The following is a 15,109-nucleotide window of genomic DNA, read 5'->3' on the forward strand; positions in this document are numbered from 1 at the left end:
TCTTGTATTTCAGATCCCTGTAAATAGTTTTCCGGAGTTTGAAATGGTAAGCACATGTTCTGCGAACACAGCCAAGCCGTGATAAGGAATTCATCTGTCTGCCTCTTCAAGTTCCATTTTGTTTCTGCAGCTTTTATGATTGAAAATGCACATTTCTCATGGGCACTCACAGAACTGAAACAGCATGATTTGCAAGCTCGCTAAATGGATTTCTTCCAAGCAAGTCATTGGGGTATGTCATCAAAGCTTAGCAGCATCAAATAGAATTCCATCCAGGAACAGCATTAAAAACCCACCTCTACACAGCTATATTTTTCAGTTAATTCTCAGCAGCGGAGGGGTGGGGGGAGGGGGTTGTTATTGGATTTCAGGATTGCAGCGTGGAAACCAAAACCCTGGCTTTATATTTTGGTTCAGCTGAATTCCCGGTGTAGCTCGGTGGAGTCTAACATTAGGAAAGCACTTAGACCAGGGCGTTTGTTCACAGATTGAACTCACGGTATATGAAAGTGCAAAACTGAAATGTCACAAGTGTTTCTATTTGCTGAAGTCATTTTCAGGCTCTGGTAAAAATCTGGCAGTCTGGAGGTGAGGTGCTCAGAATCCGATTTCTTTCTCTTGCTCTAAGTAAAAAGAGATGCTGTGTGATTAGGGTGGCAGCAAGGAGGAAAATGTGTGGATCCATAAGCTGGTGGCTGGTTTGTCTGATGCCAGCGTCGCCTTTCCCTGTTCAGCTGATCTAACTTGGTTTTCAGTGTAGGAAGCAGAGCGTTTCATGCACGTGATTAATCTTATCTGAATAGGGGGAAATTGGATAAAGTGAGGCTTTTATTACTGCTGTTCACCTTCAGAGCTCAGAGGTTGAAGTTGTCAAAATCAGCTGCTGGAAGCACGGTGCTAACCTTCCAAGGTGCTTTACAATCAATAGAGGATAACGTTTCTGTCCTGCCTTGGTGAAGATGTACGTGCCAGCCTTCCCCCTGCAAATTAAGTACTCAGATGTTTGAAATTACACACGTGCAAAAAACTGCTGGATCCCACTCTGAAATATATCTGCTTCTGAGCTGGAACCCCGCAGCTATTTAACAGCTCCCTGTTAACACTAGACATGAATAGACAGACGGGCAAGAGGGTTGCATCCTACTGTATAGAAACAACATGAGAAGTTCATCCTCTCTGTACAGGTCCAGCAGAGTTTTATAGGTGTATCAGTTTTGAAATGAGGAGATGCTACTAAGCTAGAAGGAATTCGGACCATTTTTCTATGACCTGTTCAGATGGACAGGGCTCTGCAGTCTGCCTTGGCTTGTCCTTCCTTTGCCTTCTCATTGTAGAAGCACTTGCTTCATATTTCATAGAATCATAGAACAGTTTGGGTTGGAAGGGACCTTTAAGATCAGAAGAGTTGAGTGAGTGCAGAACAAAATCATTTCACATTGCCTTGGACTGACCACAGGCAGTGCCCCCTGCGTGGGGATGTGCTGCTGTTGTATCTGTGAGCTTACTCCCTGCTCTGCCATCTCAGCACGCTGAGATGCTGGCAGCTGAAAGACATTCCCTTGATTGACACCTGTTCCTTTATGTACATATATATATCAAAAACATATATGCTGTCCCTACCCTGTGGCCTTTATCACTGGGATAGCCCACTGTCTGATCACCCCATGAAGATCTTGCCACTGTAACCATGACTAACAGCTTATTTTTAATGGGTTCTGGGAGATGCTCGTTGCAGTGAGGAGGGGGGATTTTTCAGGCTGAGTGGCAGCCTGTCATGTTTTTTTCCCCCCTTATTTTTATTCTGACAGCTTTGGGAATTGTACCCTTGAAGCAGGGCACCCAGCACCCCGCATCTGTCACATAAATGCTGTCTTTTCTTCTGTGCTGCAAAGCTGCACTCCTTCTTCACTGCGTTTCCTTAATCAGCACCTGTGGCACCAATGCATGATGAGAAGGGGTGCTTGCTTTGAGACCCAGCGCCTGCCCACACTGCCCTGGGGTCTGTTGCAATTGCTTTCAATGGGGCAATGCCAGGTACTGTGCAAGAAGTTCTGTGCCTCTCTGAGCACGTCTCTATATGAGCAGCTGATTTTCTTCCATTTCCTGAGCATTCCTCCCAGAGAGAGGGGATCAATTAACTGCAGCCATCTTTGCAGTCACACCCTCTGTTAGTAAGCAGTCACTCTGCTACCTCCCCTAACGTTGTGAGTGTGCTTTTTGCAGTGTGACACACTGTTCAGTTTGTTGTAGACTTGTTGGGGACAGTGCTGGCTGATTGCTGCAAGTCTTGCTAAAGCCAAGAGGGCACAGGATGCAACAGGGACCTGACCATGGGGAGCCTGCACAGAAAAGAGAGTTGACAAAAGGGTGACAAACCCCTCTTCCATGCTTGTAGCAGCAGATCTGCATCTTGCTGCACTGTTTGACGGATAAAGGTCCCTTAGGGAAGGACTGTTTCTTCTCTGCTCTGGGTCAGTAAATAACAGGAAGGGACCGCTTCCCCCCACATACCTGGCCCTCCTTGCCGTTATCTTCATTGCTCCATTCTCACAACACACACTCCATCCTTTCAGAAAGTCAGAGCCTTCAACTTCATTCCTAGAACTTGAGGAACCCTCCCTGCCGTTTCCCAGCATTGCTCATCTTGAAGAACAAACCCTATCTCTCCCTGCCCCGGTGCAGCCTGAATTTCCTCAGGGATTATCTAAACAGCGCCACGTGATCCATTGCTCCCAACCACTCTACAAATGGGAAAGCATAAATCATGTGTCCTTGCAAATAAACACAACTGGCAAGATGTTATTTTTCTCCGTCTGAAGTAACACCGGCTCTTTAATCTGCCGCCTCCTGCAAGCATGTCTGCTCAGAGAAAGTACAATCACTACAATGTATACACAATGTTCTTCTGCCACTTTTCCTTGCGAGCTCTAATGGGAGCTCTGTGCCAGAAGCATTTAAAGTAATGCAGGCAAATGAATACCTCTTACTGTTCTCGCTTCTCTTCTTCGTCTTGGCTTTGAGAGCAAAGAGCATTCCTGCTTGTAAGGAAATGAACAGCTCAGCTAAGAAAGGGAAAATCCGAACCGTGAAATCCTGGTGCAGCTTAATTGTCAGACCTGTGACTTTCTTATGAGCGCTGTTTTATGGTGAGGGGGTGCTGGGACATCATTAACTCTGAAAATATTCTTTGTAAACCAAGGAAAGGGTAAGTCCTTGCCTTAACAGAAACAACTCCGAGCTGAGCACTTAGAAACACTTCAAAAACTGGAGATGTTTTTACAGTTAAACCTCGTCTGGAATTCATTTAAAATAATCATGTTTACACGGAGGTGAATTAGTGCACTGAGCTCCGCCAATGCCTCGCTGCAGCTAAGGGTGTGCAGCCAAGTACTGGTGCTGGTTCTGTCCCTGCCTGCTGCACTGCAGGACCCTCGGGTAGGGAAGCCCAGGGTTTGAAGCTGAAATTGCTTTAATCAGTGATGAACCTTGTGGGGATAATCCAGGGGGAGTGAGTGCTGGGGATACGCTTTGCCTTTCGTTACAAACCTACTGGTTTTGTGTCTGCACAAGGCAGCCTGTAGAGTTCTTGTTGTTGTGAGTGCTGGATGTCTGACTGTTCCACTCCTGCCCTTCAGCTCCTGTTTTAGGGCCTCCCTGCTTGAGATAAGACATCCTTATGAAGCAAGTTATACATCAGATACCTGGGAATGTCTCTGCATGTTTGTGCTGCGCAGTCTTTCCAGGAGCCAAAGAAAGCATTTCTCTTGATGAAATGCTGAGTGCCAGGATCTCTTCCCAGCTGAGGTCTGTGAGCAATTGCAGACAGCAAAGCCTTTCCGTTTTGCTTTGATGGACAAAAATGCAGTTGCCTTGAGTGTCAGCTGATAGGAAAAGGAGCTTTATTTCAGTCATCCTCCACTGTTGTTTTCCTTTAGTTGAAGTTCATGGTGGTTGCAAGTCCCCTCCTGACCCTCAGCTCGTCCCCTACCTCCACCTGCAGATAGTGTGATGTCACCGGAGGTGCTCTTCCTGCCTGGGCTCTCAGCCTGGTCCTGGCAGACTGTGCCCACAGTGGGGACACGTGGACCCCGCTGGGGACTCGGATGTCATCGCCTGCTCACTGCTGCGCCTGTCCAGTGCCCGCTGTGCCTTGTGTGTGTGCCCCGAAGAAACACAGCTTTCAATTGCACACTAAAAAAGGCAACAGAGGGTAAAAGGGAAGAGTTATAAATGATACCAAAGCTAGAAGGAAGACAGGGACAAGCACGGGATGATTGCTGGCAGCAGAGCGGCTCTGAGCTTGGTCTGCATGAGCACGGGAGGTGATTTTCCCCCCTGCATTGCTCTCATAAGCCCCTGTTTGCAATACCACGACCTGCTCTGGGCCTCCGGCACAAGGAGAACGTGGAGCTGTTGGAGTGAGTCCAGAGGAGGCTCAGAGGGTTGAAACAGCTCTGCTATAGAGTCAGGTGGTGTCCAGTCTGGAAAAAAGAAGGCTCTGGGAAGACCTCCTTGTGCCCTTCCAGTATCTAAATGGGCTGCTGAAAGCTGGGAAGGGGACTCAATGTCAGGGAATGCAGTGATAGAGCAAGGGGCAATGGCTTTAAACTGAAAAAGAACCCTGAATTACAGAACACCTCCATTTGGAGGGGGCCCACACAGATCTTGCCCCAACCCCTCTGACCCTCCATGCCATTCCTCAGAGAGCAGAGCTCAGTGCTGCCCCTGCACCCAGAGCTCAAGGTTCACCTCATATTCCTCAGTACGTCTGGTGTGCCGACAGCAGCCTCTGGTCCTAAAGCTACGGCTGCCACTGCTCTAAGCACTTCTTCCCAACCCATTTGCTTTGAATTCCTACAGATTGGTGTAATTTGCCACCTGTGGGACTGCGGAAGCTCTGTGCTGGCAGCTCTGCTTGGAGATTTTCTCCTGCAGATAACACATCTCAGGACCTGCAGCTGAACCAGCACACGCTGCCGTTTGAACCAACTGTAAACTCAGGGCTTCTGAGCACACATGGAAAAAAAGAAAGCATAAATCAGAGTTACTTCTGATTTCTTTCTTCTTCCCTTGTTTCGAGAACACACGAGCAGCCAATGATTAAGTTGCTTTCAGCTAATCGTTTCAAAATGGGCCACGTCACCGCCGGGCCGTGCACTGCAGGGTCAGCCTCAACATCTGTTCCATGGAGGAGCACCGCCCCGAGCAGAGATAAACCCCTTCCAGCAGCATGTCAGGGAACCCTGCAAACAAGAGCAAACTGCTGCCGTGAAACCCAAACCTCTGGGAGCTGCAGGATGGGAGTGTGACTGCTGAACGGGATGGGAGAAAGATGGAGCGGGGTTTCCATGCAGCACAGTCGGGAATCACAACCCTCCAACCAAACCATTGCTTCGAATGCAAATTTCTAATGGGATAATGAGCTGGAAATTCAACTCGTTTTCAGCAAACATGGGACAATGCTTAGAAATTTGTTTTACTTGCTGTGGGCATCCACCACCAGAAGCGCAATATGAAGCTCAGTGGATGAAGCACAGCTCTTACGCTTCTCCAATCTGCTATTTTTATAGCTATTTCTGCATCTTCTTAGGTATCCTTGGCAGCAAAAAGGCTTTTGTTCCCCTCCCCCCCCCCTTGTTTTTTCCAATATATATTTGGTGCAATGGGGATTTTTTGCTGCGCTACTTAGTTTTTGCGTGGCAAATGAAACTTCTGAAGAGAACAGCGCTCAGAAGCCGAATAAAGACACACAAAGCTGAGGTCTTGTGGCAAGGATTTAAGAAGAACGAAGGCGCTGCAGACATTTCTGACACCATTCAAGAGCCTGATCAAATGCTGCTTTCTCCCGACCTTGTTTCTAGGAGCTTTTGAGTTGTTGGGGCTTCTGCTGCCGCTCGTAAAACTGACACCGCGTCTGCACAACATGGAAAACGTTCACATGCAAAGATTCTGAGCAACTTGAAAGAGGCACAGAAAGGGGCAGGGCCCGGGACAAGCTCAGAAATGTGCAACTATTTTGGATTACTGTGCCCAAGCCTCATATTTACCAGATATTTAAAACACATGCCTACGTTTAGGCTTATGAATACTTGCACTGACTGGAGGAGATCCTTCGCTGGGATAAACGCAGGCAGAGGTTCAGTTGTCTCGCTGAATGAGAAGCGTAGAAATAATTCATGTACTTCCTCCTTGGGTCACATATACTCACAGTGCAAACACAGAGTAGACCCCAGCTGAGTATATACAGCAGATGATGCAAAAACTCTGATTAACGCTACACCAGGTCTTAGATCTCACTGACTGATGGCACAGTAACTGCTTCTCCTTAAAATCACGCAACCATTAAGGTTGGAAAAGATCACCATGATCCCCAACCCCTGCCCCCTCTTACCATGCCCACTGCCCATGTCCCTCAGTGCCACATCTCCACAGTTCTTGAGCACCTCCAGGGACGGTGACTCCACCACTGGGCAGCTGTGCCAATGCATCATTGCTCTCAGAGAAGAACTGTTCCCTATTACGTACCCTGAATCCTTCGGACAGGCTGGAGCATGCAGGATTTGGGCTGGTACACAAGGAGCATTTCTCCTCATCTCACTTAACTCCCAAATATTCTCTCTTTTGAAGGTGACGAGTGCACAGACAGCAGCATTGGTGGAATTTGATGCCCATTCCTCACTGCAATGTGGTTAAGTCATCAGAACTACGGTCGCTGTTACTGATGAGTACTGGCCACAGTTCCTCAATATCTGTATGTACTAAAACCCAGACACATTCATTTTTTATTTTCTGGGTTTGATGTTCCCATCACAAGCAAATTTCTCATGAGCCGCTGTGGAGGAAAGTGAGCAGGGAGCCCTGGTGCATGCGACAGCAACAAAAGCACCTTGTTTCCCCAATGGGAGCTTCAGAAGAGCCGTGGCTCCAGCCCTGCATCACACCTGGGCACCTGCTGTTCCTTTTGCTCACACTAACCAGCCAGGCCCAGAGCTGCTCACGGAGCTGTATTGATCCACTCACATGCCCAGCAGGGCTCATTGGGCTGAGCTGGCTGCTTTGTCAATATCCACATTAATCTCCCTGCAGACACCACTGCAGCCACTTTGCAGATTTGCTGAAGGCATGAACGTATTTCCCATTTTCCTGCTGAATTCACAGAACTCCGGGCTCCTGCTCACTTCCCTGGCTGCAGCCACAGTGTTGCTGCCTGTAGGTGGGAACTGAAGGCTGAATTACTTTCTCTTGTCTTACTGATAGGGTTAAGTGCTGGAGTTGATGTTTATTGCTTGTGTGCATGCCCTTGATGTCCCTGTCACGTTCCCTCAAGACACTGAGACGTCTTGTTCTTGGTGTGAACCAACAACTTGGGAAGGGGCAAATTGAACCAAGCACATTTCCCACCTTTGGGTGCATGAGAAGCGCTGGGCTGTTGTTTAAATCACATAGTGTTTATTTCTGATCAACCCCTCTGCAATGAGCAGGGAAACCCACAGCTCCATCAGGTGCTCAGAGCCCCATCCAGCCTGACCTTGGTTGTTTGCAGGGATGGGGCACCACCATCTCTCTGGGCACCTTGTGCCAGTGCCAGCATGATTGATCCACAGGTTGGTCAAGCCAGGGATGTGGAGGCATGAATTGCTTTGCCCATGGCCATGCCTTCTCCCACCTCACCCCACCATGGCCCTTTCCTACCTGGATGGTCCCCATCTTGCAGCCCCTTCTTGTTTCTCCCGTGTTTCCCTGCAGCCCCTGCGTGGCCATGGCAGGAGGGCAATGGTTTGGTGAGGGCTACAAAGCAGCTCTGCCAGCCAGCAAACCAGCGTGGAAAAATCCAGTTGCAGATTTCTTTGAGCCCTGTAAGCCCTCCCTCCCTTCCCTCCCACAAGTGCCCCCATAAATCTTACCTCCCTATCACTGAGCTCCTGCCTCTCCTCCACCAGCATGGAAACAGACAGAGCATCCTTCAAACTGGACGCTGTGCTGGGGCAGGGAGGGGCAGCACCCAGCTGTCGGCTCACAGACCCCTGACAAAGGGCTTGAACTGCAATATTTGTTTGCAACTTGTGTTTTCCTTGCAATAGGGGCATTACTGCTTTAAAAGAAGGTAATATCTGTAATTTCTCCAGGAGGGTTCATTTTCAAACTGGGACCAGGCAGGACGTGGCTATATCAGCAAGGGACCTTGTCCTGCTATGTGAACTACTATGGGATTAGATAGTCTACTACTATGGGATTCCTCATTTCCTTTCGTAACTATTCATTATCTTCCCCATTTTTAGGGCACTTTCTCCACGTGCTGTGGGCATCCTCAGGCCTATTGGTACCACTGACACCACTGAAATGACATGCTGGGCACAGAGGGAGCTTTGGCAGCCACCTGTGTGGGGCTCACATTATCGCAGTGCAGAGGGAAATGCCTCTGTGCTGCTGGGCTGCCTGCTTCCCCCATCTGATCTATTATTAACGATGCTCCTGCCACTAAGCTCATTAAGAAACGCGTTCCCCAGCTCCTTCTCGCCTGGCCCTGCCTCTTTTAAAATTGAACCTTTTAATTTGAATGAATCTTTAATTCGGTTCTGTCTCCTTTCATGCCCACCCTGTAAAGAGCTATTCCCCCGGTTCCTGAGGACAAGGAGTTATTTGATCAGGTTGAAATGGGGATGTGTAGCAATGGCGTTGATCTGATTTCATTCATGTGGCTGCAGGATTTCATTGCCGACTCATAGCAGGGATTCATAGTCATAAAAAAGCAGGAGGGAAGTCTTAGGGTTTCTGGATCTGCTCCTCTCATCTCCGGTGCTTTAAGCACATGGGAAGGGATCACTGCTGCATTGGTTTCCTTGGTTTCTCTGGGGGATGCATCATTTTCAGCTGTGCCTTTTCTGTGCTAGAGCTCTCCATGCAACAGGATGCTGGGAGGGAGTGGGTTTAGGAAAGGCAATGGATCCATGGGGACATTTTTTTTTGGGGGGGGGGTGGTGTTAATTGGTATTTGTGGGTCCTGATCCTATTTCTGTGAATTAAACAGCCACAGGATTTGAGACTTTTTCTTCCAGAGGGATGAATGGAGAGAGTGAATGGAACCAAGCCAACGCACAGTGGTGTCTGTGGGTTTTGGCTACAGGTGGGACCAGCTGGTGACCTCTTTGGTAGCGCATGGCCAGGATGCTTCTGCAAGGAGATGTGACTCCTTCCTGCAAACACTTTATTACCAAGGTACAGAGTGTCATAGACTCGTATAGAATCAGAGAATGGCTTGGGTTGGAAGGGATCTTAAAGACTCCCCAGCCCCACTCCCTGCTGTGGGCTGGGTGCCCCCCCATCTCAGTCTGTGCAAGGCCCCATTGATGGCCTTGGGCACCTCCAGGGATGGGGCACCCACAGCGCTGGGCAGCACTGCCAGCACCTCACTGCCCTGATGTCAAAAAACATCCTTGTATCTGAAAGGGTCTCAGCTTTGCATTGCTGTCCATTCAGACACTAAGCTGGCTGCACCCCATGTCTTGCAGAAAAGCTCCCAGATGCTTCCTGCTTCCACGTGGGCTCTGAGCACCATGAACGAGCTGTGGGGCTTTGCCTTAAATTCCTCCTGCCCTCCAGGAATAACGTTAGCCTCAGCTGTCTGAGCCCTGGTGTTTGCACCTGGCCCACCTGGGAGGACGGGGAACATGGATTATGCTGCCCTGGGAGGTTTAAATTACCCTTAGCCCTTGGGTTTGCCTTTGTGCACGAATCCTCATCTGGCCAAAAGCTTCTTTTCCATTCAGGGTGGACAGCACAGAGAGAAAAATAAAGCTTTTCTGCCACCGGATCCAAATTGCCACTGATATTTATGAGCCCAGAGCTCTAAATGCAGCCAGAGAGACCTGGTTGGCCTGTGCCTGGGGTACATGGAGTGCTGGCATTTCAAATGTGCACAAGGTGGAACTGGTGCTGGGTCTGGACATGGGGAGATGGAGCTTCTTGGTGCTACCGGGAGATGTTAGTTGTGCAGATAAACCACAGCTTGTGGCTGAGGTAGCTGAAATTGGACCAGTACCATCACTCCCAGCCTGGTTTTGTACCCCCTTCCCCCTCCCCCTTCAGCTGTTTTATGGATTATGCAGCTCCTGCCAAAGGTTTCAAGTTTGAAGCTGTACCACAGCTTGGCACGTAAAGATGTTGAATGAACGATTTAAAACTCCGAGTCATTAAAACTGTCCAGGAGAACCAAATGGATGTTATTTACTGTGCTTCCCAGCTCAGCCGATACCTCGCCTTTTCTTCTCCTGCTTTCTAGACTTTCCTTTTAAAAACAGCAGCCAAAATTGTCTGGAAGCATTCCTTGTGAGAGACAAACTGGATCCCTAAGTGCAAATGTCAGTTTTTAAGCATCTCCACCGCTGCTTTGAAGTAACTTCACTTTTTGTTTGATTGCCCTGCCTCAAAAGCTTTATCTTCTGGGTTATCTCTTACCACCCCCCACACCCCCCAGAATAAAAAGCAATCTAGTAGCTGCAACCAGGATTAAAATAAAAGGAAAGCCAACCAAATCAAGCTCTTTTGATGGTTGCTCTTCAGAGGGCTGCCTAGGTGAGCTGGCTCCTGGGCTGCGCTCTCTGGGCAGCACCTCTGGTTGAAGCACGGCTCCCCCCACTCCTGCCATGCAGTGGAGGTGGGATAGAGCCCCGCTTTCATTTCTGTTTGTGTTGCTGAGCTTCGCCTTGGAAATGGAAATCCGACTTGAAAAGAGACTCCTTGCGATTAGAGGCTGTGAAAAAAAAAATAATCTAATGAGTTGCCGCTTTTAATTCCACATCTGAAAGGCAATCTATTACTGTCTTTTATCACTTCTGTCTCCTATTAGAGAAGCAATCTCGTGCTGGGACTCTTTCAACACCCAGGCAGTTCATATACATTATAATTATTGCCTAATGTACGAAGAGCCTGATGTGCCCGAGTTCTCTGCTCGTTTTTCCTTGGCTCCTGGAAGGCTGGTGTGCTACGTTGGCAGGGCTGGAGTAGGGATCTCCTAAGATTGATGAGGGTTTTGTTTTACTTTCCTTTTGTTGCAGTGAGTTCTCACCTCAGAGGCTCTATTTAAGAGTACACGCAGAGCCAGGGACTGCTCCTACCTGGGAGAGGCTGTGGAGACATAGGATGGAAAGGATGGAGAGAAGTCACAAGGATGGCAACAGGGACATCGTCAGCTGTGAGCTTGGGGGCCTGGGTTTGTAGGGGGCATCTCTCTGCTGTTATGAAGAAAAAGGAATTACATAAAGAAATTTTAAGGACAGCATTTCCCAAATTTCACTTCAATCCAAGTAAAACGAACAAACAAACAAAAAAACAAAAAAAAAACCAAACCTGTTTTGTTTTGTCCCTGGATGATGAATCTGTGCTCATTTCCAGGTTACTTAGCCAGATCTAAAGCCAGAAGCAGAAAGAAACAGGCGAGCACTTTCTAAGCCACATGCTCTGCGCGCAGATCAAAGCAAAACCTCCCCCCTCCTTCACAGGGGGTTGATTTGATGTGGTGCTCCAGCTGTGAGCTGCTGTCGAGAGGTGCTCAGGACCAGAGTGGGGCTGCGTTTGGTGTTCTGACTGATGGGCAACATGGCTGCAAAACCCCAGCCCCGCTGTGACCCCGCGCGTGGGTTTTGGATAGGGCAGAAGCTCACAGCAGGTGGTGGGCATCCTCTGTTCCTTGCTCCATCCTGGGGACTGCATGCTGTCTGCATGCTGCTGCCAGGTCCTTGCCACAGGCACCAGCATGCTGGACTAGAATACCAACTCGTACACTCCAGTTGCCCTGTTGAATTCAGCCTGCCCCATTGGGCAACATCTCTGCAAACCACACGTAGTCCAAACTGTTTTATCCCTTGGGCTTTTGTTGAGCCCTTTTGTCCGAACCCTCTCGCAAGGCTATTTGAGGCTCTTTGCATTCTGCTGCTCCTTTTTCCCCAGGACAGTTTCTTTGAGGACAATCCACCCCCAAAGGCAATATCATCCCCAAACCTGTTCACCCAACTCCCCTACAAACCACCATCACTGTGGGACAGAGAGCTGGGCTCCTTCAACAGCCTATACTGACCGCAGCACTAGTGCCAACTCCAGTGGCCCAAACCCATGGAATAACTCATTTACCCCTTCCTAAAATTGCTCTCAGAGCACAGTTAATCATTTATAAGCCTGAACTGTTACGGCCATGCGGACCCAATGAAAGAAGGGCATTAAAATTCCACTTGATGCTCACCAGGCCTGACTAATAAAATAATGTCCAACAAGGACATCAATTAGCCACCGACTCGCTAACGCTTTGCGAGGCTAATGACAGCTGGAGCGAGGGATTTGAAACCCGAGTCATTTCTCCAGCCTGCACCAGGGTGCCAGGGATAAAAGGTTAGTCATGTGTACCAAATGCAGTGTGAGCTCCTCCATTATTTATGTGTGTCAAACAGACAAGGAGCGTTTCAATGCCTGCAGTCGCTCTATGGTAATTTGTTTTATATAAACAGATATAATCTGGTCATTAATACACATAATTCTGAGGGAGCTGACAGTAATGAATCTGGAGTATATTATTGCATTGACTCACTCCCTTCCTAAGTAATAGTCTGTATTAATAAGAACCGATGTAGCCGGCAGCACCCAGGAGTTTCATGGTGGACTCAAGATGGATGGCTTTGCTCTTTGCTTCTTGTCCTAAGCTTTTCAGCCAGGTTGTCCCATAAACTAAGGGGATTTAGACTCCTCTCTCATGAGACCATGAGAGCTCTGCTGTTTCCTGGCTCAGGGCTGCTCATGTTGCATCAATCACAGCTTGGCACTGCACGCCCCGCATCTCTGGCTCTGGTGATCTGGGTTGGGCTCAGCGGCTTTCCTGTTCTCTCCCACCTCTCGGGAGAATGTTTTTGTTCCCTGTTAATAATTGAGGGTTTATTTCTGTAGTGGTGCAACAGGCGTTTTCTGGGAAAGTGGAGGTGGGTGTGTATGGACACTGCTTGGAGACTTGCCTTGCCTCAAGTACGTCAGATCAGCGCTGTAGATTTGCTTCCCTCGTGAGGCGCTGCAAGTTGAAGGTAGTGGTTGGCACATGCCCCCACGTGCATACCATGGATGAGCAGGATGGCTCGGCTATTGACCCCTGGGCCAAGAATGGACAGTAGGATACATTTGTTTGACTGCTCACCCTTAAAATTGGATCTGCCTACTCACATGGGTGTGCAGTCAGCCCAGGCTTAGTCAGGAAGATAGACAACAGAGGGGTGGAAGAGAGTCCAACCACATGCTCATTGAGCTGTCCCAGGCTCTCCCTTCCTCTGGGTCTGTCTCCATCAGTAGATGGTTTGGGTCACTAACTGTCTTCCCAGGCAGCTCTGAGGGTGTTTTTTGGAGCTCCCAGGAGCGCTGGAGCTCTGCTAAAGAGCAGGGAAGAGGCTGAGGATTATGGAGTTTCTAAACCAGCTTTGCAATAAGCATTCTTGGTTAACAAACCCGGATGAGGTGGGTCTGGGAGTGTCCAGCTGGAAAGGCGAGCACTTGATCCCACAGCAAGCCCAAGCCCAGGATCCATAGGGGCGTTATGTTCCTAGATCCTGACCCACCCAGTGCCCGGACCTGCTTGCTGCTCTGAGGGGCTGTGGCTCTCACATCCCATAGCCAGCAGCAGCTCCTCATCAGATTTCATCTATGGGATCCCACTGCTTCATGATGGCTACTCCCAATTTATTATCCATTCTTGCCCAACAAACTTCTTGGCTGTGTCTCCGCATGAGAGATCCCAGCATTGCTTGCATCAACAGAGCAGGAATGGGAAATTTCAAGGCAAAAGCCCAGTGTGGGCAATACAATCTGGGGCATATTTATTATTTCTTTAAAAATAACTAGCTTCTGTCTAATGATCACCTTAGCTACCACTGGAGTGACAAATATGTCATCGGCCCCGTATGATGCCTCCATGCCATCTGGCTGCTCTCAAAAGACACACACTGAATAAATGGCGCCTTCTCTGCAGGGCTGTTTTGCCCCCCTGCATAGAAAACAAGAAGTTCCCCTGTAATTAAAAAAATATTAAAAGAAAATGTCAAAAAAAGCCAATTATTTTGGCTTGTCTCCTGCCTCTTGAGCCCTTTTGTTTCCCATATGGATGACTTACAGTTCCTACCTTCTGATCTGGATTCAGTGCTCTTAGCTCCCCTTTCCCCACCTGGCTCCGAAAGGACCCTTGGATTCTCTGCTTGGTGAAGGAGGGTTTGCTGACTGAACCAGCGCGACAGCCTCTCTCAGTTCTGAGACTGCAGCTTTCAGTGAGTACAGAGAAATGCTCTTAAACACCGCCTGACTTTCATTTGTGTGGCTTTTCTTTTTCTTTGACGTGATTTGCCTCACGAGCATTTTCAGGTTTGTGACAGCAGCCCGGGAGAGCAGCGAGGCAATATCTTCCTGGGTTTGATTTTATTCACATAACAAACGTTTATGCACATAACAAACGTTTTCAAGTGGCAATCACTTCCTACCTGAGCTACTGTGTGTTTTGAGTCCTGTGATCAAATTCTCTGTATCTGACGAGGGAAAAAAAGAAAGGTCTGCCGTGCGATTCCCCCTGTTGGATGTGAGGGCTCTTTGGAGAAGGGGAGCAATCACCGTCATCTTTGCAAACACTGTTTCAAAGGCTGTTTCAGCACTGGAGGCAGAATTCACTGCCTGTGAAGCCTCCTGGTGACAGCCTGGCCCCTTCCCTCCCTGCTTTTGGCAAGCATTTGGGAGACGTTGGGCTTGTTTGCAGGTTGGATTTTGTGCTCCGCTGCCGATTGGTCTGGTTTTGCTCTCTGTTGTAGATGATGGAGCCATCCATTTGCAGATTAATTTACTACCGAGTCCAATGACCTGGATGCTCACAATCCTATTTCTAACTCTTCCCCTTCTTTTTCCCACTTCAGCCTTCCTAGAAGCTTGTCTGTAACACTCCAATCAGCTTCCTACCAGGTTCCCACCACTCCAGCTATGCTGAATTTATCCCTGCACAAAAGCCATTCCCTCTGTTTATCAGCCAGGACCTACCTTTAGTGGAGGAGGAGATGAAAGAGTTTTTCTCTCCCTTTCCTCCAGAGCTTTGATTAATTTTCTT

The sequence above is a fragment of the Excalfactoria chinensis genome, chromosome 5 (assembly GCF_039878825.1).
Source record: "Excalfactoria chinensis isolate bCotChi1 chromosome 5, bCotChi1.hap2, whole genome shotgun sequence".
Classification (NCBI taxonomy): Eukaryota; Metazoa; Chordata; class Aves; order Galliformes; family Phasianidae; genus Excalfactoria; species Excalfactoria chinensis.